This window comes from Piliocolobus tephrosceles, chromosome 12, assembly GCF_002776525.5.
Source record: "Piliocolobus tephrosceles isolate RC106 chromosome 12, ASM277652v3, whole genome shotgun sequence".
Lineage (NCBI taxonomy): Eukaryota > Metazoa > Chordata > Mammalia > Primates > Cercopithecidae > Piliocolobus > Piliocolobus tephrosceles.
The window spans coordinates 39,619,172-39,646,233 of record NC_045445.1 but is presented as its reverse complement, the minus strand read 5'-3'; positions in this window follow the sequence as shown (position 1 = coordinate 39,646,233).

Genomic DNA, 27,062 nt, shown 5'->3' with positions numbered 1-27,062 from the left:
CTATAATGGAATACCTGAGATTGGGTAATTTATAAAGAAAAGAAGTCTATTTGGCTCACAGTTCTACAGGCTGTACATGAAGCACAGTGCTGGCATCTACTTCCAGTGAGGACCTCAGGAAGCTCACAATCATGGTGAAAGGTGAAAGAGAGCCAGCATGTCACATGGTGAGAGAGGGAGCAAGAGAGAGAAGGAGGAGGTGCTCTTTTAAACCACCAGATCCCATGTAAACTCATAGAGTGAGAACTCACTCATCACAAGGAGAGCACCAAGCCATTCATGAAGCATCCACCCTCATGACCCAAACACCTCCCACTAGACCCACCTCCAGCACTGGAGATCACATTTCAACATGTGATTTGGAGGGTACAAAATATCCAAACCAAATTAGCATTATCTTTAAACAATTCCCATATAAATGCAACATAGAATGTGGAGTACTTGTTAAAATAATGTTACAAAGTTCCATACTACTGCTCCTCCAAATCAAAAATTTGCCTGTATGATTTAAAATTTCTATCTGTGTCGTAGTAGTTCTCTTAAAGCTTTATCAAAATCTGGCTTTGAAAGAGAAAGTTCCATTGATGTTTGTTTCCATGATTATGAATCTAATTTTGATATTTTTAAAAGAAATGTAAATTTTCTTAGCCCTGAGCAAGCAGAGTGAGATTTCTCTTACTTAATTGGATTGAATTTTGAAGGAGGGCCTAATAGAAATTACTAATTTTCCAGAATCACATGATCTATAATCGTGGTAGCTGATACCAGATGATACAAGGACCAACAATACATTTCCACTCAATTGAAGATATCAGGAGTGGAGACGAAGTCTGCATGTTGATATGTTTTTCTGTTACAAACTTTGTGATGACGATGATGTTGAAGAGTATTATAATGATGATGATAAAAATAACTGCCATTCATTAAGCACAATATTCATGTATCAGGCACTGTGCAAGATGCTTTACATCTGCTTTTTCACACATGTGGGTGCTCTATCTCACATCACAACAGTATCCCTGTCAGCATTTTGTCTGACTTTTAGTAGAAAGCTCATAACATATTTTTTGCCCACATTATTCACATCAGCATTATTGATATAAGGTGGGTCTATCACATTCTATGCAAAAAAGTTATAAGAAGAATTACCCTCAAATTAGCCTTTTAGCATCATCCAGAATTCATCTTTTAAAAAATCCAGTTTTGTAATATAATTTACATAGGAAAAGTTCATCCATTTAAAGTGTACAATTCACTGTTTTTTAGTATATTTTCAGACCTGTGCCACTGTTCCACAATCTAATTTGGGAATATTTTCATCACCACAAAAAGAAACTCCATCTGTACCCACTAACAATCCCTCTCCATTTTCCCCAGTAATCCCCCAGGCCTAGGTAACCATTAATCCACTTTATATACAGGCCTGCCCTTTCTGGACATTTCATATAAATTCAGTCATTCAATATGGGATCTCCTGTGACTGGCTTCTTTGACTTAGCACAATGTTTTCAATGTTCATGTGTGCTGGAGGATGTATCAGTGCCTCATTCTTTTTATTGCTGGAAAATATTCTGTTGTATGGACGTGCCATATTTTGGTTGCATTTACATTCACATACTATTTTTTCCAAATTGGTCTGTGTGTCCTTTGAACTTCGAGTGAAAGGTGGATGGTTCCAAGACAATTGAATAGAAAAATGCACGTCCAACTCAGGAATGGTGATGTTAGTTAATAGCTATGGTACTTTTGAAGGTGTAACAAAGAATACAATTGGAAGATAATGTGGGACTGAAAAAATTAAAACTTTTAATTAACCTCCTTTCTAGATAGCATGGGGATTGATATTACTAAATGTATACATACACACACACACATATAGTATTATATTGGTATTGCCAAATATATGTATTGCATGTATATATATATTTGGTATTTATATATATATATATATATTTGGTAATACCAATCTCATTCCACACACACACACATACATATAATGATTTTAAGAGAGCACTATATAAATCACTATCTAAATATGTAAATCCATTGGAATATTTTACATGAATATGACTCTTAACTTGGTACTTAAAATTAAGTTTTGATTTTTGAACTGCTATTAAACTTGGTGTTAAAGAAAGGTTTTCCTAGGTGATAGTATCATATAAAGCATCTTATAATCTTTATTGAGTGAATAACATTTTAATTTCAAATGAAATTACATATGAATGATATAAATATATAACAGGTGCGAAGCTTGCAGCATAAATAGAAACATAAGTGGTGCTATTTTCTTCTTAGACTGTAGGGTCCTAAAAAGAGATAATGAGAAGACATAGAGGTAAGTTTAAAAAATATTTTTTAAAGTTTGTGGGTTTTTTCAAAAATTGTCATTGTAATCAACACAATTTTCTTTTTATACCAAACTTCATATTAGACTGGAAAATGATATACAGGTATAACTTGAAGATATTGCAGGTTTGGTTCCAGATGACTGCAAAAAAGTGAGTCGCACAATGCATATAAAAGTTATGTTTACATTATACTGTAGTCTATTAAGTGTGCAGTAGCATTATGCCTAAAATAGCAATGTGAATACCTTAATTTAAAAATACTTTATTGAAGACATATCAATGGCCAGTAAGCCATATGTATGGAAAAATACTTAACATCACTAATCATCAGAGAAATACAAATTAAAAATAACAGACATGTTATCTGACCCCAGTTAACAGATAACCGACATGTTATCTGACCAAGTTAAAATGGCTTTTATCCAAAAGACAAGCAATAATTAATGCTGGCAAGGATGTGGAGAAAGGGGGACTCTTGTACAATGCTGGTGAGAATGTAAATTAGTATAACCACTATGGAGAGCAGTTTGGAGGTTTCTCAAAAAGCTAAAAATAGAGCTACTTTATCATCCAATAATCCCACTGTTGGATGTGTATCCAAAAGAAAAAATCAGTACATGGAAGAGATATCTGCACTCCCATGGTTTTGTTCATTTGTTTGTTTTGTTTTTGAGACAGGGTCTCACTCAGTCACCCAGGCTAGAGTGCAGTGGCACTATCACAGCTCGCTGTAGCCTCAACTTCCTGGACTCAGGTGATTCTGCTACTTTCGCCTCTCAAGTAGCTGGGACCACAGGTGTGCACCTTCACACCTGACTAATTTTTGTGCTTTGAGTAGAGATGGGGTTTCGCCATGTTGCTCAGGCTGGTCTCAAACTCCTGGGCTCAAGCGATCCACCTCCCTCAGCCTCCCAACGTGCTGGAATTACAGGTGTGAGCCACAGCACCTGGCCCTGCACTCCTATGTTTACTGCAGCATTATTCACATTAGACAAGATATAGAATCAACCCAAGTTTCCATCAATGAATGAATGGCTAAAAAAATGTGGTACATATACACATGGAATAATATTCAGCCATAAAACAGAATGAAATCCTGTCATCCCATTCTTAATGACATCTAGAATAGTGATTCCTTTCCAGAAGATTTTCAATTTACTTTGTCCAAGTGTATCAGAGAAATCACTATCTATGGCAGCAATAGCCTTACAAAATGTATTTCTTAAATAATAAGACTTAAAATTCAAAATGGCTCCTTGATTTATGGGCTTCAGAATGGATGCTGTGTTTGCAGGTGTGAAAATAACATTAAAAAACGCGTCTCCATCACAGCTCTTAGGTGACCAGGTGCATTGTGAATGAGCAGTAATATTTTGAAAGGAATTGTTTTCTGAGCAGAAGGTCTCAACAGTGAGCTTAAATTATTCAGTAAACAATGTTGTGAAAAGATAAGCTGTCATCCAGGCTTTCTTGTTCCATTTATAGACCACAAGCAGAGTAGATTTTGCATCCTTTGTAAGTACCCTAAGATTTTCAGAATGATAAATGAGCATTGGCTTTGACTTAGAGTCACTGGCTACATTAACACCTAATGAGAGTCAGCCTGTCCTTTGAATTTTTGATGCTGAGCATTGACTTCTCCTCTATAGCTATGGAAGTCCTAGATGTCATCTTCTTCCAATAGAAGGTTGTTTTGTCTACACTGAAAATAGGTTGTTTAGTGTAGTCATTTTCATCAAGTATCATAGTTAAATCTTCTGGATAACTTGCTACAGCTTCTACATCAGCACTTGCTACTTCACCTTGGATTTTTCATTTTTTAAAATTATTATGTTGTAGGGTACATGTGCACAACATGCAGGTTTGTTATATATGTATACATGTGCCATGTTGGTGTGCTGCACCCATTAACTCGTCATTTACATTAGGTATATCTCCTAATGCTATCCATCCTCCCTCCCCCTACCCCACAATAGGACCCGGTGTGTGATGTTCCCCTTCCTGTGCCCAAGTGATCTCATTGTTCAAGTCACCTATGAGTGAGAACATGCAGTGTTTGGTTTTCTGTTCTTGTGATAGTTTCCTGAGAATGATGGTTTCCAGCTGCATCCATGTCCCTACAAAGGACACCAACTCATCCTTTTTTATGGCTGCATAGTATTCCATGGTGTATATGTGCCACATTTTCTTAATCCAGTCTGTCATTGATGGACATTTGGGTTGATTCCAAGTCTTTGCTGTTGTGAATAGAACAAAGCTGGAGGCATTACACTACCTGACTTCAAACTATACTACAAGGCTACAGTAACCAAAATAGCATGGTACTGGTACCAAAACAGAGATATAGACCAATGGAACAGAACAGAGCCCTCAGAAATAATACCACACATCTACAACCATCTGATCTTTGACAAACCTGACATAAACAAGAAATGGGGAAAGGATTTCCTACTTAATAAATGGTGCTGGGAAAACTGGCTAGCCATAAGTAGAAAGCCGAAACTGGATCCCTTCCTTATTCCTTATACAAAAATTAATTCAAGATGGGTTAGAGACTTAAATGTTAGACCTAAAACTATAAAAACCCTAGAAGAAAACCTAGGCAATACCATTCAGGACATAGGCATGGACAAGGAATTTATGTCTAAAATACCTTGGATTTTTATGTTATGGAGATGGCTTCTTTTCTAAACCACAGGGACCAAACTCTGCTAGCTTCAAATTTTTCTTCTGCAGCTTCCTCACCTCTCTCAGCCTTTGTAGAATTGAAGGGAGTTTGGGTCTTGCTCTGAATTAGGCTTTGGCTTAATGGAATGTTGTGGCTGATTTGATCTGCTATCCAAACCACTCACACTTTCTCCAGATCAGCAATAAAGCAGTTTCACTTTCTCATCATTCATGTGGTCACTGGAATGGCACTTTTAATTTCCTTCAGGAAGTTTTTGTTTGCATTTACAACTTGAGTGACTGGTGTAAGGGGCCTAGCTTTGGGCCTATCTCAGCTTTCAACATGCCTTCCTCACTAAGCTTAGTAGTTTCTACTTCTGATTTAAAGTGAGAGATATGCACTTGGAAACTTAGAGGCTATTGTGGGTTTATTCACTGGCCTAATTTCAATATTGTTGTGTCTCAGGAAATAGGGAGGCCTGAGGACAGGGAGAGAAAAGGGATAGCCAGTCAGTAGGCTGGTCAGAATACACATAACATTTATTGATTAAGTCTGTTGTCTTATTTAGGCATGGTTTGTAGCACCCCAAAATAATTAGAATAGTAACATCAAAGATCAATGATCACAGATCACCAAAACAGGTATACTCATCATGAAAAAGTTTGAAATATTATTGGAATTACCAAAATGTGACACAGAGACATGAAGAGAGCACACGGTGCTGGAAAAATAGCACAAATAGACTTGCTTGACACAGAGTTGGCACAAACCTTCAATTTGTAAAAATTCAGGATCTGCAAAGCACAATAAAGTGAAGTGCAATAAACTGAGGTGTGCCTGTATTACAAAAATACATATAAATATAAAATAACAAAACAATGTTAAGTAAAATTATTTGAAATTATGCAAATTTAAACAGAAAGTTACACACAAAGAGATATATGGGCAAAACATTGTGAAAAAGATAACTGGATAGATTAACACTATAGTAGATGCTTGGAGAAAACATAATGCATGTATAATCTGTTTTTTTCCCTATGAAGTTTATTTTCCTACATGTTAAAAAAAAAAGTCTTGTTGCACTCAATTTAAGAGCTTTTTAATTTTTATTTATTTATTTGAGATGGAGTTTGGCTCTTATTGCCAAGGCTGGAGTGCAATGGCACGATCTCTGCTCACTGCAACCTCTGCCTCCCTGGTTCAAGCGATTCTCCTGGCTCATCCTCCCAAGTAGCTGTGATTACAGGTGCCCACCACCACACCTGGCTAATTTTTGTATTTTTAGTAGAGACGAGGTTTCACCATGTTGGCCAGGCTGGTCTTGAACCCCTGGCCTCAGGTGATCCACCCACCTTGGCCTCCCAAAGTGCTGGGATTACAAGCATGAGCCACCCTGCCTGGCCTCAATTTAAGAACTTCTATTATGTCCTTAGGAAAGTCATTCTTTCTGTAAGAGAGGTTCATTTCTCCCATTTGTATTAAATAGCTGATATCATTCATATCCTTTTGGCTATATATTGGGTTTTAGGACTGGAGGGCTAATATTGTTTTAAAAATATGATTAGATCTAACCCACATAAAAGGTTTGGTTTTAACCTTGCTTTATATCTTAATATACCACCAAAGTATATAAGTCTTATAATCTTTCTTTGTTTCAATTCTCAAAATTACGACTTAGTTATTTCCAATATGCCTTTCATATATTTAAAATTCTTCAAAGTACTTTATCACCACAGGTATATATTTTTAGATTAAATAAACACAATCTTCTAGGACAGTGTTTTTTCAAACTTAGCTGCACATTGTCAACATCTGGAAAGCCTTAAAAATTCAGATGCCTTAGTCACACCCCTAGAGAGTTTTATATAATTCATTTAAAGTACAGTCTGTCATCAGGATTTTTCATAGCACCTCAGGTGTTCTATTATACAACCAAAGCTCAGAACCACTGTTCTAAGAGTTTACATAAAACAGAGTCAAGTTTCTGCAGCAACTTTAGGACTAACAAGATATGACATAACAATATTGTCTTATGTTTTGGAAACCCACCAAAAATAGGAATTGAGGTTGACAGAGTGAATCTTGTCTGCATGTAATTTAGTCATTTTGCTATAAGACCCAAGATTTCAATCTAACCATACTAAGCAGAAGTGAAGGTTTTTGTTAATGTTTAATTAGCTATAATTAAAATGCTTTTAAAAGACAGAAAATTCAGTATCGTTATTAAACAATGTGAAGCTGTTTATTAGCACATTCTTGCTTTGGATCTATAGGGCAAAATTTTAGAGGCTTATTACTTCCTCTGTACCATCTGGATAAGTGCCACCAGATGGCATGTGGGTGGCGGTAATCATATGGCTTAAATAGAAAATTTCAAGTGGTAGGTAACAAATCAAAGAAATTATATCTTTCCAAAGTCTCATTTTTTATTGAAATAGGGCTATATTAACTGAAGCCTAATAATAAATTAAACTCTAATAATTTTATGCTAGAAAATGGTATACAGTTTTAATAATTAATTGTATTTTTATTTTAAAAATATTTTCTCAAAGTACTTAACAAATTTGCTCACAAATAAAGGGCTTATAATAAAAAGTAACAGATTCTTGCTCACCAATGATAAGCAATTTAATTGTTCTTTTGTTGGTTACTTGTATGTTTCTTAATTTGTCCAATTTGATAGATAAGGATTTTGAGTATTTTAAAAGAAAAGCAAACATATATGCAGAAGTTAGTTACATTTCCAAAATATTTTAATTGCCAGCAATTACTGCTTAAATGTAACATTAGTTCTATTTCTAAACTAGCAAAGAAGACATCTTGATTTTACAGTGACTTTTCTATGACAAAACTCTACTTCTGTATACCTTATTGCATATTTTTGAATTATTGAAAGCACATATCTCTTCTGCTCTTGACAGAAGTCTTTGTCTACCATAGCCTTTCTCTTCTGCAACTGGTGCTTAACTCTTATCTTATAATTAAGTAACTATCCTCTAATGTACAGGATGGTGACTATAGTTAATAGTACTGTATCATTTTCTTGAAATTTACCAAGTGGATATAATCTTAAGTGTCCTAAACACACACACACACACACACGCACACACACAGTAACTGTGTAGTGATGGATGTGTTAATTAATTCGGTGTAGTAATCATTAAATAATGCATGCACGCAACATATCATGCTGTACACTTTGAATATATAAAATTTTTATTTGTCAATAATACTTCAATAAAGTTAGAAGGAAAAAGTAGTTATCCTTTGTTTACTTACCTAATGTAGAAACTATCTTTTGCTTCTTAGAACTTAGCAAAATCCAGTGGTGAGATAGTTGTGGTTCACTTTCCATATGATGATTATTGTTTTTTATAATAAGGGAACATTTTCCCCACTCTGGGGGTTTGGTTCTTTCTTTTCGAATAAGATATCACTACTAGGTTTTTACTGCTTAATTATCTAATCCACATAGAAAAGTCGGCTCTCCACAAGAAGTTTAGCAAGATTTACATTCTTTCCCAAGCTTTCCTTTAGCATACTGTCTAAAAAAATTTCCAAATTATAAATCTTGGTCAATTATGTGTTTTTGTGTCATCACCAGCATAAATTTTTTGTTTCTCACACACATGCATACACATACCCCTTATATGTATATGTGATATTTAGTAAACGTGAAAACATTTTGAAACCCAATATTCTAGAATATAAACTCAAAAAAACATGTAAACAAGGAATCCATTTTTCTACTGTTATAGCAATTTCTTTGCAAGAGTCAATCAAGAAAAAAAAAATCTGAAAGAGAAGAAGAAACAATGTAATCCAGTAGAGCTATAGCCAAGTAGAGGTAAAAGCATTAACCTTTAATCTCTGGAAATATATGAAAATAGTGTCGGTGCCAAAGCAAATAGGATGAAAAAATTTAAAACCCACGAATACTGTCCACCACAATATTAGGTGAAAAACTTTTCAGCAAATACCTAAAAATGAGTTGTTAGAAACAGACTACCAACAGCTGCAAGGCCCACATGGTATCACTGCAGAAAAATGTAGAGGCAACCAAAAGAGCATACGACAGACCTGAAAGCAGAAGAACTCCCAATCACTATAGGTTCTCACTAGAAAATATGATGGGAAAATTTGAAAGCAGGCATTAAAATTGGGAGGGATTTTTGTGCACTCTTATTCACATACTCTATAAAGGCAAAAAGTGTCCTTCATAAGATTGGAAGGTGTTGTGACAGATTAAAATTCAAAAACTATATATATATATATATATATATATAAATAAATAAAATATATATTCTTTATATATATTTATATATTATAGGCATTAATATAAATATATATTATATTAAATATAATATATAATATAAATATATATAAATATAAATATAACATAAATATATGAATAAATATATAAAGAATATATATTATAATATATTTATATATAAAGAAAAAAAAATATATTTTATATATATATATATATAAAGAAAACAAAAACCAGCTGAATTTCCCCTAGAAAAAAGGGAAAATTCACAAATATATGGAAACTAAACAACACACTATTGAGAAACCAGTGGGTTGAAGAACAAATAAAAGGGAAATCAGAAAATATCTTGAGACATACGAAAATGAAAGTACAACATATCAACACTTATCGGATGCAGCAAAAGCAGAGCTAAGAAGGAAGTTTATAGCGATTAATGCCTAAATTGAAAAGAAAATAGACCTCGGCGGGGCGCGGTGGCTCAAGCCTGTAATCCCAGCACTTTGGGAGGCCGAGACAGGCGGATCACGAGGTCAGGAGATCGAGACCATCCTGGCTAACCCGGTGAAACCCCGTCTCTACTAAAAAATACAAAAAACTAGCAGGGTGAGGTGGCGGGCGCCTGTAGTCCCAGCTACTCGGGAGGCTGACGCAGGAGAATGGCTGAGGCAGGAGAATGGCTTAAACCCGGGAGGCAGAGCTTGCAGTGAGCTGAGATTCGGCCACTGCACTCCAGCCTGGGCGAGAGAGCCAGACTCTGTCTCAAAAAAAAAAAAACAAAAAAAGAGAATAGACCTCAAATTAGCAATCTAACTTTATACCTTAAGAAACTAGAGGAAAGAAAACTAAGCCTAAAATCAGCAGAATAAGAGGGAAAAAAAGATTAGAGCAGAAATAAACAAAATAGAATAGAAAAGCTAGGAAATAGAAAAGCTAGGAAATCGTAATATTGTTAAGAGAGCAATACTACTCAAATTGAACTACAGATTCAATGCAATCCCTGTCAAAATTCTAGCTGTCTTAATTGCAGAAACTGATAAGGTTACCTTAAAATTCATATGGAAATGCAATGACCCCAAATAGTCAAAATAATCTTTTGGATTTCAGAACTTCCTACAAAGCTACAGCAATAAAGACTCTGTGGTGCTGGCATTAAAATAGGCATATACATCAATGGATTAGAGTTGGCATTAAAATAGGCATATACATCAATGGATTAGAGTTGAAAGTTAAGAAATAAAATCTGACATTTATGGTCAGTTGATTCTTGACAAAGATGTCAAAACTATTCAACAGGGAAAATTGTGTTTTCAACAAGTGGTGCTGGAATAACTGCATATCAACAGGCAAATAAATTAAATTGGTCCCCAACTTCACACCCTATACAAAAATTATCACAAAATGTTAACAAAAAACGGAAACCATAAAATCAAAGACCATAATGTAAGACTAAAAGCATCAAACTATCATTAAAAATATTGCCATAAACCTTTGTAGTCTTCAATTAGGTAATGATATCTTAGAAATGACATCAAAAATATAAGCAACAAAATAAAACATACATAAGGTTTCATCAAAATTAAAAATTTCCGTGCTTCAAAGGACACTATCAATAAATGGAAAAGACAACCAACAGAATGGGAAAGAAGATTTGCAAAACATATTTATTATAAAGAATTCATATGCAGAATATACAAATAACTTACAGTCCTAAAATTAATATATAATTAATGCAACTTAAAAATGGACAAAGGACGTGAATAAACATCTCTTCAAAAAACGTATACAAGTGGTTAATAAGGACTTGATTCCCTAGTGAACTACAAATCAAAACCACAATGATCAAAATCACATACCCCCAAAATAAAGAAATCAGCAAGCGTTAGAGAGAATATGGAGAAAGTAGACTCTTCCTGTAGTGGTAGTGGGGATGTAGAATGATGCAGATGCTTTAGAAAATAGTTTGACACTTCCTCAGTAAGTTAAACATGGAGTTCCACTCTGTTATAAACACCTAAGAATTAAAAATGTATGTCTATACAAAAACTTCTACATAAATATTCATAGCAGCATTATTCATAATAGTCAAAAAGTTAAAACAACTCAAATGTCCATCAACTGATGAAAGTATAAACATAATGTACTATAGTTATACAACTGAACATATTCCATCATAAAAAGGAATGAAGAAGTGCTTATACTTATACAATTTGGTTAAACCTTGAAAACATTATGCTAATTGTAAGGGGTCAGACACAAAAGATCATACCTTTTATGTATCTATTAATATGAAGCATCTAAAATAGGCAAATAAGTAGAGACTTAAAGAAAGTTAGTTATTTCCAGCGGCTGGGAGGAAGTATGAATAGAAATGACTACTAAAAGGGACAGTGTGATTTTTTCTGGAATGATGAAAATTTTCTGGAATTAATAGTGGTCATGGTAGAACATTTTTATCAGTTTACTAAAAGCTACTGCATTGTTCACTTTAAAAGGGTGAATTTTATAATGTGTGAATTATATCTTAATAAATATACCATGAAAGAAGACACTTCAATAAAATTATTTTAGAACATTAAAGGTTCAAAAAATAAATATATCTTAGACAAAAACAATAAAGTCATAATAAACAGAACAAACAATGTTAACTTTGGCCTACCACTCACTCCTTATACAAAAGTTAACTAAAAATGGATCACAGACTAAAAGGTAAAATAGAAACTATAAAATTATTTATATACACACGCATATATATGAAAATACTGAGGACTGAGGACCATGCATAAATTTCTTAGACTTGACAACAAATGTATGATCCATCAAGGGGAAGCTTGATAAATTACATTTCATGAAGATTCAAAATGTTTGTTTTTAAAAAGATGTGAAGATGAAAAAAATAAACTAAAAAGTTGAAAAAAAAATTGTGAATGACATAGCCAACAAAAGACTAGTATTTCAAACATATAAAATATCTCAAAATTCAATAGTTTAAAAAATATACAATAAGGAAAAGGATAAAAGATGTACATACATTTTTCTGGAAAGTATATACAGATGGTACATAAGCACAGGAACATCAATGTAGCCATTAGGAAACTGCAAATTGAGACCACCATGAGATATCACTACATGGCTATCAGAATAGCTAAAATGAAAATAGTGAAAATACCAAATGCTGGTGAGGATGTGAAGAAATTGGACCCATCTGCTGATAGGAATGTAAAATGGTACAGCTACTCTGGAAAATAGTTTGACGGTTTCTCAAAAAACAAAACATGCAACTACTATATGACCCAGAAAATGTAATCCTGGGCATTTGTCCCAGAAAAATGAAAACTTATGATCACACAAAAATCTGTATTTATAAATATTTATAGTAGTTTTATTCACAATAGCCAAAAACTGGAAATAACTCAAATGTCCTTCAATAGGTGAATGAATAAACAAACTCTTTTACATCCACATTTTGGAATACATCCTACAAAATAATAGAAATGAATGAACTATTGATACAGTCAACATCTTGGATGAATCGCCAAAAAATTTCGCTGAGTAAACAAAAGAGCCAATCCCAAAAGCTTACTCACTGTGTGATTCAATTTTTATAGCGTGCATTCTTGAAATGATAAAACTATATAAATGTAGGACAGATTTGTAGTTGTCAGGGTTAATTAGGAGTTGGATGTGAGAGGGTAAGTGGGTGTGGCTATAAAAGTACAAGTGGGATACTGTGGTGATGGAAATGTTCTGTATCTTGATTGTATTAATGTCAGTATTCTGGCTGTGATATTATACTATAGCTTTGTAAGTTATTACTAGTGGAAGAAACTGGATAAAGGATACACAGGATCTCTCTGAATTGTTTCTTAAAACCGCATGTATCTACCAATTACGTCAAAATAAAATACATAATTTTTTTAAGTCTTAAGAGACATTTTTTTCAATAGCATTTTGTGAGCTTTATTTGCACATGGATTCAAACAAACTCTAAAACAAAAATAAATTTATGTCAGTGACATGTGACAATTGGAACATTGATTAGACATTTTATTTTATTAAGGGGTTATTTAAAATATTTAATTGTGATAATTTCCTTCTTTTGATGATTTAAAAAAGCTTTTATCTTTAGAGATCCATACTGAAACATTTACTGATATAAAGATACAATATCTATGATTTGTTTCGGAATATGATATGGTAGGGAATGGGTGAGAGAAAAAACAAGGTTTACCACGAGCTAATGATTGCTCAGTCAGTACAATGAGGACTTAAGGGATTAATAAATTATTCTATTTTTGTGTTTGTTGAAACTTTTCCATAATAAAAAGGCACAGTTTTAATGAATTAAGCAAAACATTTGATTTATAAAATCCAGAGGGTTTTAAAATTAATTATTTTTTAGGCTTTATTGTACAGACAATGAGTCTTGTGCAAAATCAAGAACAAACTAGACAAAAAAAATTTTTAGAAGAATGTTGCTTGTAAAGTGCACTCGCCTCCCTGTTTCTTGTATATGCCATGTCAGTTCCAACTCCATATAACTTGTTTTCCCAACCTCTTGTATCATCCTTCTTACCAAGTCTCCAATTAGCAAAATTCTAGCCATCGTTCTGCATTCATCATAATAAAGAGCAAATGATTATGTCTATTCATAAACTTCATAATTCGTTTAATATTAAATTCACAACAAAATAAGCTATACTGGAACTTATTCCTTAAAGAGCACACTGCCTTGAAAGCACAGTCTCCGTGTTGCTAAGGTCATGTAGGGACCCAGTTTTAAGTCACTCTGAATCACTCAGATCTTACTCTTTTTCACAGGCTCAGGAAATCTGCCACCCTATCACACTGACAGGGTTAGCTAAATTAGCTATTCTAAGGAGGTAAACCTATGAACAATACAGGGGGAATAAGGCAATAAAAGGTTACTCATAGTGAAAATGCCAATGTGACATTTTCATTCCAGAGCCAAATTCGACTGAATCCTATTTCAAATACTAAAGCAGAGAAATGCATAATTTTATCTTAATGAAGTTTGTACACTTGGCTAAGAACATTTATCGAGATGTGAATCCTTTCTCTTTTTCTGTGTGTGTGTTCGAGAAGGAGTCTCACTCTGTCACCCAGGCTGGAGTGCAGTGGTGCAATCTTGGCTCACTGTAACCTCTGCTTCTTGGGACTAAAGTAAGTCTCCAACCTCAGCCTCTCAAGTAGCTGGGACCACAGGAGCGAGCCACCACACCTGGTTAATTTTTTGTATTTTTGGTAGACAGGATTTCGCCATGTTGCCCAGGCTGATCTCGAACTCTTGAGCTCAAGTGATCTGCCCTCCTTGGCCTCCCAAAGTGCTGGGATTACAGGCATGAACCACCACGCCCAGCCTGAATCCTCTATTGCTTTAATAAGACAACAAGATCTCTGCATTTGAGGTTAGTGACTCCTCCAGAATGGTTGGAACTTTTGAAAATTTTAAGACCCTGTAGTCATATTTCCATAGATAATTTAATTTCTAGAAATTCTCTGCATTGTGGTACAATGATGAATGAAGTATTCCAAATATTTTATATTCTGTAAAACACCAACCTAGCCAGAGATTTAGGAATAAGCGCCAAAGAATGTCAAAAACCTGGACACAGATTCTATGAAGAAAAGCCCAAAAAGGGTAAACACAGAATATAAAGGGTAAAAGGTCTTGGTGTTTTCCAAGTAAAAGGTGGATCCAGGAATAGTTAGTGACCTCTACTAGGGTAAAGAAATCCATATTATTAATGAAATCTGGAGAGAGTTAACTAAAGAATCACTGCCAACTGCAGAAGTTAGCTGATTCCTTGTAGAAAAGATTAAAAAAAAAAAAGGAAGACACTGAGTTTGTGAAACGAAATCACAAAAGATCAGTAAAGAAGATATGGAGTAAAGTGTGTATATCTTTCTCTCAAAAGATAACGTTGGCTTATACATATGTCACACTTTGAAGGCTCTCAAGAAGGCAGTCTTGATAATTCAATTATTTCTAATTATTCATATTCTTTCAATGTGTTTTTGCCATCTCTGTTCAATGTTCTCCTGCCATCCCCCAATTGTGTAATGTAGTGTAAAAGACTTATTAAATTATAAAAACAGAAGTTTGAAAGATACTTAGCAACAACATGTTTTGGTTCTGAGCAAATGTACATCCATTTAAGAGTTTTCAGTACTTGGACACATTGGGCAATTCTGCAATGGATTTAGGTATCTGTGGGTTCTTATAACCCAATTACTATAGTCAATATTGCATAATTTGGTTAAGTCTTCTTCTGCATAGGGCAATAAATTTTGTGACATCCAATTCATCCCGTGTAACATTATCAAAGCAAAAAAATCTGATCAATCGATATATCCATTTGTTGTACTTCAGATCCTGTGTAACCCCTTTTACTCTAGTGTGCAATAATTTAAAAAGAGATTTCATAGATTTTAGACTTGTTTCAAATCATCTACATAAACATGACAAAAGTTAATCCATGGATTAAGGTACAAATCTCTTCAGCACATCATCCATTCCCATTTGATTAATTTCTCCAGTAATAGATATTACAGTCTGTGGCTTTTAGTAGTGGTGAGTATCAATACTACAATTTTGCTACAAAGCCTTTTCTTGCATCAACTGTGACTCTGTCAAAGAACTGAATAAAAATGAAAAAGGTAAGTAATACATGGATATAATTTAACAGAGTCTGTTGGAAGAGTCACCTGAGATCCATCTCAACTCCTGAGAGAGGCAGTGCAGGCTGATGTGATAGCACTGACTTCAGCGTCAGCATCCCAGAGTTCTACCCCAGGGTTTTTACCAACTAGCTTTGTGATCCTAAGCCAATGACCTCTCCTTTCAAGACTCGAAGTTCTACATTTGGGAAATAAGAGAGCTTGATCTCCAAACCTTAACACTCTATAAATTTGAGGATATTATGTTTTGACAATATGTGATCTGGTAATTCTAAGAAAATATAACTTAAAAAAATTATAAGGCACTATCATTTGTATCATCTGTATGCTTGAGCATTCTAACCTGAAAATCCTTCTTAAAAGTCTACTGCATGATTGCATACATTATAGAGGAAAAAGAAGACCCTTCAGAGAAGATTACCTAGCAGAATATACTAGAGGAACATGAATGTATGCACATATATATGATACAGATATACTTATGCATATATGCATATATAATGCATTTCTAGTACAGAATAAGTGATAAATATCATGAGACAAATAGAAATAAAATGCTTTGGAAATACAAGGAAGTCATTGCTTTCAACTAGTAAGGTGGTTAAGAACTTTATGAAAAAGGTATTTGAGCTGGATCTTGAAAGTTTTTAGATCCGGCAAAAAATGGAGAAGGTAGAGGGAACTGGGTAAATAGAAGATGAGTGGTGGGAAACTGAGGCCTACCCTGCAGGTGCAGTTTAGTGTGCTGAAATTATTACAATGGTAAGAAACTGGAGTCAGGAAGATTAGTTATTTTTTTTTTTTTATAAAAAGCAGCAGGTTTTGCTCTGTAGATTTTAACTCATCTTCCCTACGGAGCATACTCAATTATTCTTGGTACTCCAGTGTTAGGCTTTTCTTTATTTGTATATATTTCTCCATATTACTTAAAATGAACTCTGCTTGAGATACATACATTCATTATTATATAAATAAACATGAGTTTTTTTCCATTTATTCTTTCAACAACAAAATGTCATGGGTAAAATGAGATACATACATGAAGGCAATTTGAAAAGCAGAAATGCTTTACAGAAACAAAGTATAATGATCTATTTTCTATGACAAAAATTGTCTTTCTACATTGTCATGTAGAGTATTAAGAGTATTGCTCATATTTTAAAATTTGTTAGCCCTCTTAGTTTAATCAATACCTAGTGGCAGAAATTTTTTTGAAGCACTTTGTAACCTAGGAGTCCTGATCCTTCTGCCTCCTAGCATAGAAAAAAAAGTCTTCTTCACCTGAAGTGAAGCAGACCACCCAAGATATTAGAGGAAAGTAACCATTTGACTGAAGTATAAACAATATTCTACACATGATTAATTACACTTTGTCTTGGAGTCTGTCAGACCTAGATGTCAAGGAGATCTTCTCGCTTCCCATTATTCCTATTCCCACAGACCTTTTGGAGAAATATCATTCTATACTATTCACTAGGAATGAGCCCATCCGAAGGCATGTTCACTTTACCCCACTCTTTTTACTTAATTATTTTTTATTGCTCCATAATAATTGTATATATTTGAGTACATGTGATAGTTTGATTTTTTCTGTTTTTTAATGTAAATTTAAGGGGTAGACATGCAGTTTTGTTACATGGATATATTGCGTAGTGGTGAAGTCTGGATTTTTAGTGAAACCATTACCTGAATAGTGTAGACTATACCTATTAAGTAATTTCTCATCCCCTACTTCCTCTCCACTCTCTCACCCCTCTGGGTTTCCCGTAGTCTAAAAGTGAATTAATATTGCTTTCTTTACTCTGGTTGCTAAGTCAAAGATTTTTGTAGGAGAATATGACAAATGTCATTTTCTCAAATGCCAACAAAGTTTGCTATAAGTGTATAACTGTGTGTAGGTGAGGTAGAGGCCTTCTTGGATCACCTCTTTCCTTCCAGTTAACTCTAAAACCTTACTGTTTTTCAAACAGTCCAACTTCAAAATTCTGAACAAGTTTATTTGGATGAAAAAGCAGTACATTCAGCACAAAAGGAAACAAAAGGATCTGGAGAGAGGTGGTTATCTATAGAGAATGGATATTAATTTCAGGACCCCAAAGCCATTTGATGCTACAAAGTACAGACATGGAAAGATCAGAATCTTCCAGAAGAAACCACTTTGGTGGTTTACATTTTTGACTTGTGGGAACAGCCCCACTTTCAAGAGCAAATGCTCTAAGCCTTGAATGCCTCTAAGTGTTTGGAAGCTCACAAGCTTACAGCCAGGATGGTCTGAATTTAGGTCAGAGCCTCTTTTTGAGAGAGAATACATCTTCTACACCTCCTTTGTACTGTTTTGCCAGAACTTAGAACTGTTAAAGTGACCAGAATTTTAAGTGACAGATAATACAGAGCAGTTTCTGAGAAACTCGGATATCTTCTTTAAAATTGCTGGCTCCTCTAGCATAGATGGTGTTCATTGTACTGAGATGAGTACTCGCTGCTCTATGGATTTATTGGAAGAGTTCCAGAGTGCTACATTAGTAACACTTTAGAAATGGTTCAATTCCAGTTCAGCATTCTTCTCAGGTACCTGTGGCTTTTTTTTAAAGAACTTAGCCACAGAAACAGGTACTCACTGAATGTCAGCTAAGTGAAAAGCATTGATCCAAACATTGAGGTAGAGTGATTCAAGATGAACTTGTGATGTGGTCTCCTCGCCAGGAATGTATACTCTGAGATGATGAGGCAGCGATATCTGAAAGAATATCTGAAATTCCACTAAAACATGCTTAATATCTAGATAAATACTAACCATGTGTTCTATTAGCACTCTGAGGAGATAAAAATAATACTCCATAAAGTTGAATAAGGCTTCAAAGAGAGAGAAGTCCAAGATGAGCATTGTAGCATTTGTAAAGGCCATGGATAGAAAGGTGAGTGATTTTGGTGGAGGGTAATTGTGACAAGCAGTCTCTAACATGGCCCTCACCAATCCCCACCTTCTGGTACTCATACTCTCATGTTATACCTTCCCCTTAAGTGTGGGCAGGACTTATTGGTTTGCTTCTATTTAATAGAATATGGCAGATGTGATGGTATATCACTTCCAAGATGAGGCTGCAGAACTACTGTGGTTTCGACCCTGGAGATGCCCACTCTTGCTTCTCTGTCTCTCTTTTTCAAAAACCTTGCTCTAGGAAAAGTTACCTTTTTACTGTGAGAAGGCCCACACAGCAAGAAACTTACACCTGCAGACAATAGTCAGTGAGTCCCTAAAGCCTGCTAACAGCTACAGAAGTGAACTTGAAGCAGATCTGCTCTCAGTTGAGCCATGAGATGACTGCAGCCTGGCCAACACCTGGATTACAGCCTTCCAAGAGGCACTGAGCCCAAGGTGCCCAGCTAAGCTATGCTCAGATTCCTGGCCCACAGAAAGTGAGCTAATAAACATTCATTGCTTTAAGTTCTAAGCTTTGGGATAGTTTATTACACAGGAATAGATTAAAAAAATATAGGGTTGGGCTTGTAATAGTTTAAACCAAGGTTCAGAAGTTTAAGAAAAAATAAAATAAATCTCTGTAACTAGACTTGGCACAGCGAGAATATCAGTTTTTTGTTTTCTTTTTGTTTTTCTTACTTTGTTTTTTCTTTCTTTCTTTTTTTTTAAGTAGGTAAGTCCATGTAAGAGAATAACACAAAGCAGAGATGATTTTCTTTGTGCTAAGGACTAATATAAGAAAACAAATTGTCAACTTAAACAGTTCAAAGGTTGCAAATTTGAATAAGTAAATACCAATTTTGTGAGCACCTAGAAAAGTAATAATATCAAATTTGCAAATACTGGGGCCCTGGGTACAGGATGATTAGAAGGCACAGAAAAGTTTTACTATTTTTAATGCAGCTTTGTTTATTCGTGTTCATTAAAGAAAAACTTAATTTTCTTTCCTTTATCTAAAAAAATAGTAAGTCATATTTTGTTTCATATTGATTATTTTTGCTAGCACTCACAAATGAACAGAAAAATGAAATGCTTGACATTTTATTCTCCAATGCTGCTGCTTAAAGGAATTAAACAACCAGGCCCAGGACAAGAATAAAATAAAAAAGAAGACTTTTGTACTAAACTGACTTAACCTGTTGAATAAAATTTCTTAGGCAGTCAAGAATTTTCTAGTACATGCCCAGCACCAAATCCCAAGATGCAGACTATATCTGCTTGATAAAACATAACTTCAGCAAAGGTGATTCTATTAAAATTCCTAGTATATTTGCCAAAGTTTAGGCTCTGTCATTCCTGGGAGAAGTCCAGGGCAGGCAGGTGTTTACTAAATCCTATCTTTGTGTCTTACTGCTGATGGTGTCACATTTTCCTAACTTCAGTTACAGCACATTGATTTTTATGTTTTAAACTATCTAATCCTCACAGATAGAACAGCATGACAGAAACTCAATTTCATTTCAAATTGATGATATACTTTGGGCCAAAGTGATAGAACCATGTCTTGGTTGTCTCAGAAGCAGCACGTAGCTAGGAATGTAGAAGAGTTAAGAAAGGGTCCACCATGTTGAAAGAATATATCCCACTAGTTTAGAGGTACCTTGGCCCTATTTCTGTTTCAGGCTGGAACAAGAGTGGTTTATATGTTAGTGCATCCGGAACTGCTGTTGTAATTATTAAGAAAAAAAGCTTAGCTTGGAGCCAAACACATGCTCCACTAATGGACCCACTTATTGCTAAAATTTAAAAACTAGTAAAGCATGACTTTGACTCTTCCTCCCTACCAATGTTAAATATCATTCCTACCAGGTGCCCTGGGACATGTTATTCTCAGTTCTACCTCCAGTCCTAGGTATGTATCTTTCTTTCAGTCTCCAGGTAAAGCAAATAGCCCAAAGGTAAATAAAATATTGTTAAAATGCAATATTCCCATTTTCTTCATTTTTTTTCCCTTAAAACTGAGTTCTTCAATCCTTAGCCATTAATACTATATATTTCCTGCCAACTAGAGCACACTGTGGATATTCAGAGTAGTTACTGGGTTAAAACTGCGTATATAAAATGTCTGTCTCTATATGACAGGTATGCCTTATAGTCACTACTCACCTCATCCTATATCATCCTTGAGAATGAACAAAAAGAATAAAAAGTCCCTACCCTTGTATTTATATACCTACTGTCACCATGGCATTTCAGTAATGGTAATTCCCTTCTTATTGCTGTGATGAAACCCATCATATAATACAAAGTTAGAGTTTTGAGGTTTTGCTGTCCAATACCTTCCTTCAAAAAAGGTAAAGTAATCTTTCTAAGGTTACAGAGAAAAAATCTGAGATATCTGGCTCCCGGTCTAGAGCTCATTTAATTACATCATTTTCCATTACAAAATATTTAGCAGTTAACTAATTTAGAATTCATGAAAATTTCAGGATACATATTATTCCATTAACAACTCTCAGCCTGACTTCCCTCAGGCTACTTAGTAAATGAAAATACTTGCCGGTTTTCTCATTTATTCATGCATTGATGCCACAAATATTCATTAAGCCACAATCTATGAGACAAAAATTATGTTTGTGATACAGGAATGAGTAAAACCTATCCCCCTGTCCTATGTATCTTTCATGGTAAATAAAATGGTTGCTTCATTTAATCTTTTTGCCACCAGCTTTTTAAGCTACTCTAACAAGAGGAAGTCAAACACCTAAACAAAGGATTTTTAGAAGTTCCCAGAACATTATTTTTCTTAATCCATTTGAAGTGGCTTCTTCTTGTTAGAGTAGCTAATGTCACACCAACCAAGAAGCACTATGAGGGAGGCATAAAAATATAAACAGCTATGTTCAGGCCTCAGAGAAACATAAAAAGCTAAAACTTGAGGGGTAACATTCTAGAGATAATAAAAACATATTAAGGTGATCCATGCATTCTTAGTAAATGTTTCCCTCAAGGCATTTTCCAGTTAACCGTGTGGTATATACGGAGGCTTAAAAAGATGCTAGATTATGTGTCATTATCACTGATATTTGAGACTGTGTCAATAGTATCAAGTAAGAAGAAGATAAAGGTGAGTTCTGAAAAAATATCAATAAAAGCTGAGAACCTCCCAAATTTAACAAAAGACATAAACATAGATTCCAGAACCTAAGAGAATCTCCAAAAAGGCTACTGTATGCTTCCAGCCTTGGCTCCCATAGCTGCACATGCACACACACTTTTAGTTTGACCGTGGAGCTGCCCATACACATGCAAACAGCCTAACCCCTGTCACCAGCCCAGATGGCCTCTGTAATGGTGTACGTGCAAGCTGACAGCCCCCAATGTCATATTTGCACCCATAGTCAGGCCCAACCCCTGGCTTTGCCCTCAGTCTTCATCACCATGTGCAAGCCTATAGCTGGCTTCTGCTGCCATGAATGTGCCTACAGATGACTTCTGGAGTGAAGCATGTGCACACAACTGGTTCTGGCCTCCACTGCAACTAGACCTGACCCCTATCACTAGACAAAGAAACACAACTGATAACCCCCCTAACAGACCTCCCAACCTCTGCAGCCCTCCCACAGCTCTTGCGACCAAGGTCCATGCAGGCACCAACATCAGAGACCCTAGTTGCTGAAGCTGACAAAACTCAGTGCCCCACCCCTAGAACTGGAGCCACTGTGCACACCCATACTTGGTGTCTCACATAAGTAGAAACAGTACCACGGCATTCCCCAGTATGCCTCTCCTCCACTACTCAGGTGAAGGTCTTTCCTAACCAGAGTCAGCCCATAAAGTCTGGAAGAGGCAACTGCTTCTTCATATTCACAGACATTTGCATAAAAATACAAGGATCATGAAGAATCAGGAAAACATGACAGCACCGAAAAACACAATAAACTTTTAGTAAATGAGAGTAAAGATTTGGGAATACACAAATTGCCTGACAAATAATTCAAAATAATTATTCTAAAGAAGCTTAGAAAATTATAAGAGAATACAGATTTAAAAAGTAATGTAGTCAGAAAAACAATACAAGAAAAAATAAAAAGCTAAACAGAGATTGAAAAAATTACAAAATAAAAGTTTTGAGACTGAAAAATACAATGACTAAACTTAAAAAAAATGCAACAGCAAGCTTCAACAGGAGACTAGATCAAACAGAAAAAGGATTAGTGAAGACAGATCATTTGAAATCATTCAGAGAAGAAAAAAAAAGAAGGAAGAAAGCCTATGAGATCTATAGAACAACATAAAGACAGCCAATTTTTGCATACTAGGAATTATAGAAGCAGAAGACAAAAAGAAAAGAATAGAAAATTTATTTAAAGAAACAATGGTTGAAACCTTCTTAAATCTAAGAAAAGATACATTCAGGTACACAAAGCTTGGAGGTCTCCAATCAAATTCAACACAAAGAAGCGTTTACCAATATGAATTATTATGAAATTAACAAATATTAAAGACAAATAATTCAAAGGAGCAAGAGAAAAGAAGCATACTACATACAAGGGAGACTCAATATGGCTATCAGATTTCTCAACAGAAATCTGGCAGGCCAGGAGAGATTGGGATGATTTATTTAAAGTGCTGAAAGAAAAAGAAAAAAACCTGACAACCAAGTGTACTTTACCTGGAAAAACTGCCATTCAAAAATAAAAGCGAAATAATTTCCAAGACAAACAAAAGCTGAGGGAGTTCATCACCACTAGATCTGTCTTAGAAGAAGTGCTATAGGTAGCTTTTTAAGTTGAAAGAAAAGGATGCTAATTAGTAATATAAGAGTATAAAAATCACTGCCAAAAGTAAGCACATAGCAAAACTTAGAATATTCCAGTACTATAATTATTCTCTACCAATCAATTATATCTCCAGTATGGAGGTGAAAAAACAAATCTATTAAAAGCAACTATAACTACAATAATTTAATAAGGAATACACTTTATACAATGACTTAAAGTGTGGCATCAAAAACATAAAATGGTGAAAGGGGAGTAACAATGTAGTTTTAATGCAATCAAAGTTAAGTTGGTATAGGCTTAAAATAGCCTACTTTGAGTAAAAAAAAAAAGTTTTATGTAAGTTTCATGGTAATCACAAAGCAAGAACCTATTGTAGATACACAAAAGATAGAAAGAAAGGAATAAAAATATACTACTACAGAAAATCGTCAAACCACAAAGGAAGACGGCAAGAGAGAAACAAGAATCTACAAAATAGCCAGAAAAGAATTAAATGCCAGAAGTAAGTCCTTACTTATCAATAATTAACTTGAATGTAAATGGATTATATTCTTCTGTCAAAAGACATGAAGTAGCTGAAAAGATTTTAAAAAACCAACACCCAACTCTATACTGCCTACAAGAGATTTATTTCACCTTCAATGATACATATATAGTAAACATGAAGGGAAAGAAAAAGGCATTCCATAAAAATAGAAACCTAGAGACAGCAGAGGTAGCTATACTTATATCAAAGTAGACTTTAAGTGAAAAAATGCAAACAGAGACAAAGAAAGTAATTACATAACAATAAAGAGGTCAGTTCATCAAGGGGATATAAGAATTGTAAATCTATATGTACCCAATATCAGAACTTCTAAATATATAAAGCAAATAATGAAATATCTAAAGGGAGAGATAGACACAGAAAGACAAATAATGCATAATCTCACTCATATGTAGAATCTAAAAAAGTTAATCTTACAGAAGTAGAAATTATAATGGTGGTTACTAGAGGCTATAGTAGTTACAGGCAAATGGAGTTTGGGGAGGTGTTTGTCAAAGGATGCATAATTATGGTTAGATAGGAAGAATAAGTACAAGAGCTCTATTATAAAGCATGGTGGCTACAGTGAATGATAATACATTGTATTCTTAAAAAATGCAAAAAGAATGAGTGCTAAGTGTTCTTGACACAAAAATCATAACTGTGTGAGGTAATGTATTTGCTGGTTAGCTAGATTTAACCATTCCACAACGTATATGTACTTCAAAACATTATATTATATATGATGAATACATAAAATTTTATGTCAGGTTTTAAAAAATAGTACAAAAAAGCACACTGGGAAAAGCATATTCTCTTAGATAAATGGTATTGGGAAAACTGGATATCCACATACAGAGAACGAAATTGGATCCTTATCTCAGAATATATACAAACATCAACTTAAAATTTATTGAAGAATTAACTTCTTCCTGGTTCAGGCTTGGGAGGATATATGTGTTCAGGAATTTATCCATTCCTAGATTTTCCAGTTTATTTGCATAGAGGTGTTTATAGTATTCTCTGATGGTTGTTTGTATTTCTGAGGGGTCAGTGGTGGTATCCCCCTTATCATTTCTGACTGTGTTTATTTGAATCTTCTCTCTTTTCTTTTTTATTAGTCTCGCTAGTAGTCTATTTCATTGATTTTTTTTTTCAACAAAACAGCTCCAAATATGGGAGAAAACTGATTTTTTTTGAAGGGTTTTTCATATCTCTATCTCCTTCAGTTCAGCTTTGAACTTAGCGTTATTTCTTGTCTCCTGCTAGCTCTGGGATTTGTTTGCTCTTGGTTCTCTAGTTATTTTAGTTGTGATGTTATGGTGTTGATTTGAGATATTTCTAGGTTTGGGGTTTGGGCATTTAGTGCTATAGATTTCCCTTTTAACACTGCTTTAGCTGCATCCCAGAGATTCTGGTGTGTTATCTCTTTGTTCTCATTGGTTTCAAAGAACTTTCTGATATCTGCCTTAATTTCATTATTTACCCAGGAGTCCTTCAGGAGCAGGTTGTTCAATTTCCATATAATTGTGTGGTTTTAAATGGACTTCTTAATCTGGAGTTCTAATTTGATTGTACTGTGATCTGAGAGACTGTTTGTTATGATTTCAGTTCTTTTACATTTGCTGAGGAGTGTTTTACTTCCAACATCATTGATCATTAGAGAAATGCGAATCAAAACCACAATGAGATACCATCTCGCGCCAGTCAGAATGGCGATTATTAAAAAGCCAAGAAACAACAAATGCTGATGAGGTTGCAGAGAAATAGGAATGCTTTTACACTGTTGGTAGGAATGTAAATTAGTTCAACCATTGTGGAAGATAATGTGGCAATTCCTCAAAGATTTAGAATCGGAAATACCATTTGACCCAGCAATTCCACTACTGGGTATATACCCAAAGGAATATAAATCATTCTATTATAAAGATACATGAATGCATATGTCCATTGCAGCACTATTCACAATAGCAAAGATGTAATCAACCCAAATGCCCATCAATTATAGACTAGATAAAGAAAATGTGGTACATAGACACCATGGAATATTATGCATCCAAAAAAGGAACGAGATCACATCCTTTGCAGGCACATAGATGAAGCTGGAAGCCATTATCCTCAGCAAACTAACACAGGAACAGAAAATCAAAGACCCCTTGTTCTCACTTTTAAGTGGGAGATGAACAATGAGAACACATGGACACAGGGAGGGGAACAATACTTACTGGGGCCTGTTGGGGGAGGGCGGGGTAGGGGAGAGCATTAAGGAAAAGAGCTAATGCATATTGAGCTTCATACCTAGGTGATGGGTTGATAGGTGCCACAAATCACCATGGCACACATTTACCTATGTAACAAACTTGTACATCCGGCACATGTGCCCCAGAACTTAAAAAAAAAAAAAGAATTAAATGTAAGACTTGAAACTGTAAAACTCCTAGAAGAAAACATATGGGATGGCCAAACACAGTAAAATGGTGAACTGACTCATGCCTGTAATCTCAACAATCTGAAAGGCTGAGGTGGGCAGGTTGCTTGAGCCCAGGAGATTGATGCCAGCTTGGGCAACATGGCAAAATCCTGCATCGATTAAAAAAAAAAAAAAAAAAAAATATATATATATATATATATATATATATATAGAGAGAGAGAGAGAGAGAGAGAGAAGATTAGCTGGGCATGGTGGTGCATGGCTGTAGTCCCAGCTAATTGGGAGGTTGAGGTGGGAGGATCACCTGAGTCTGGGGAGGTCGAGGCTACATTGAGCTGTGATTGTGCGATTACACTTCAGTCTGGGAGACAGAGTGAGACTCTGTCTCAAAAACAAAAATAAAATAAGAA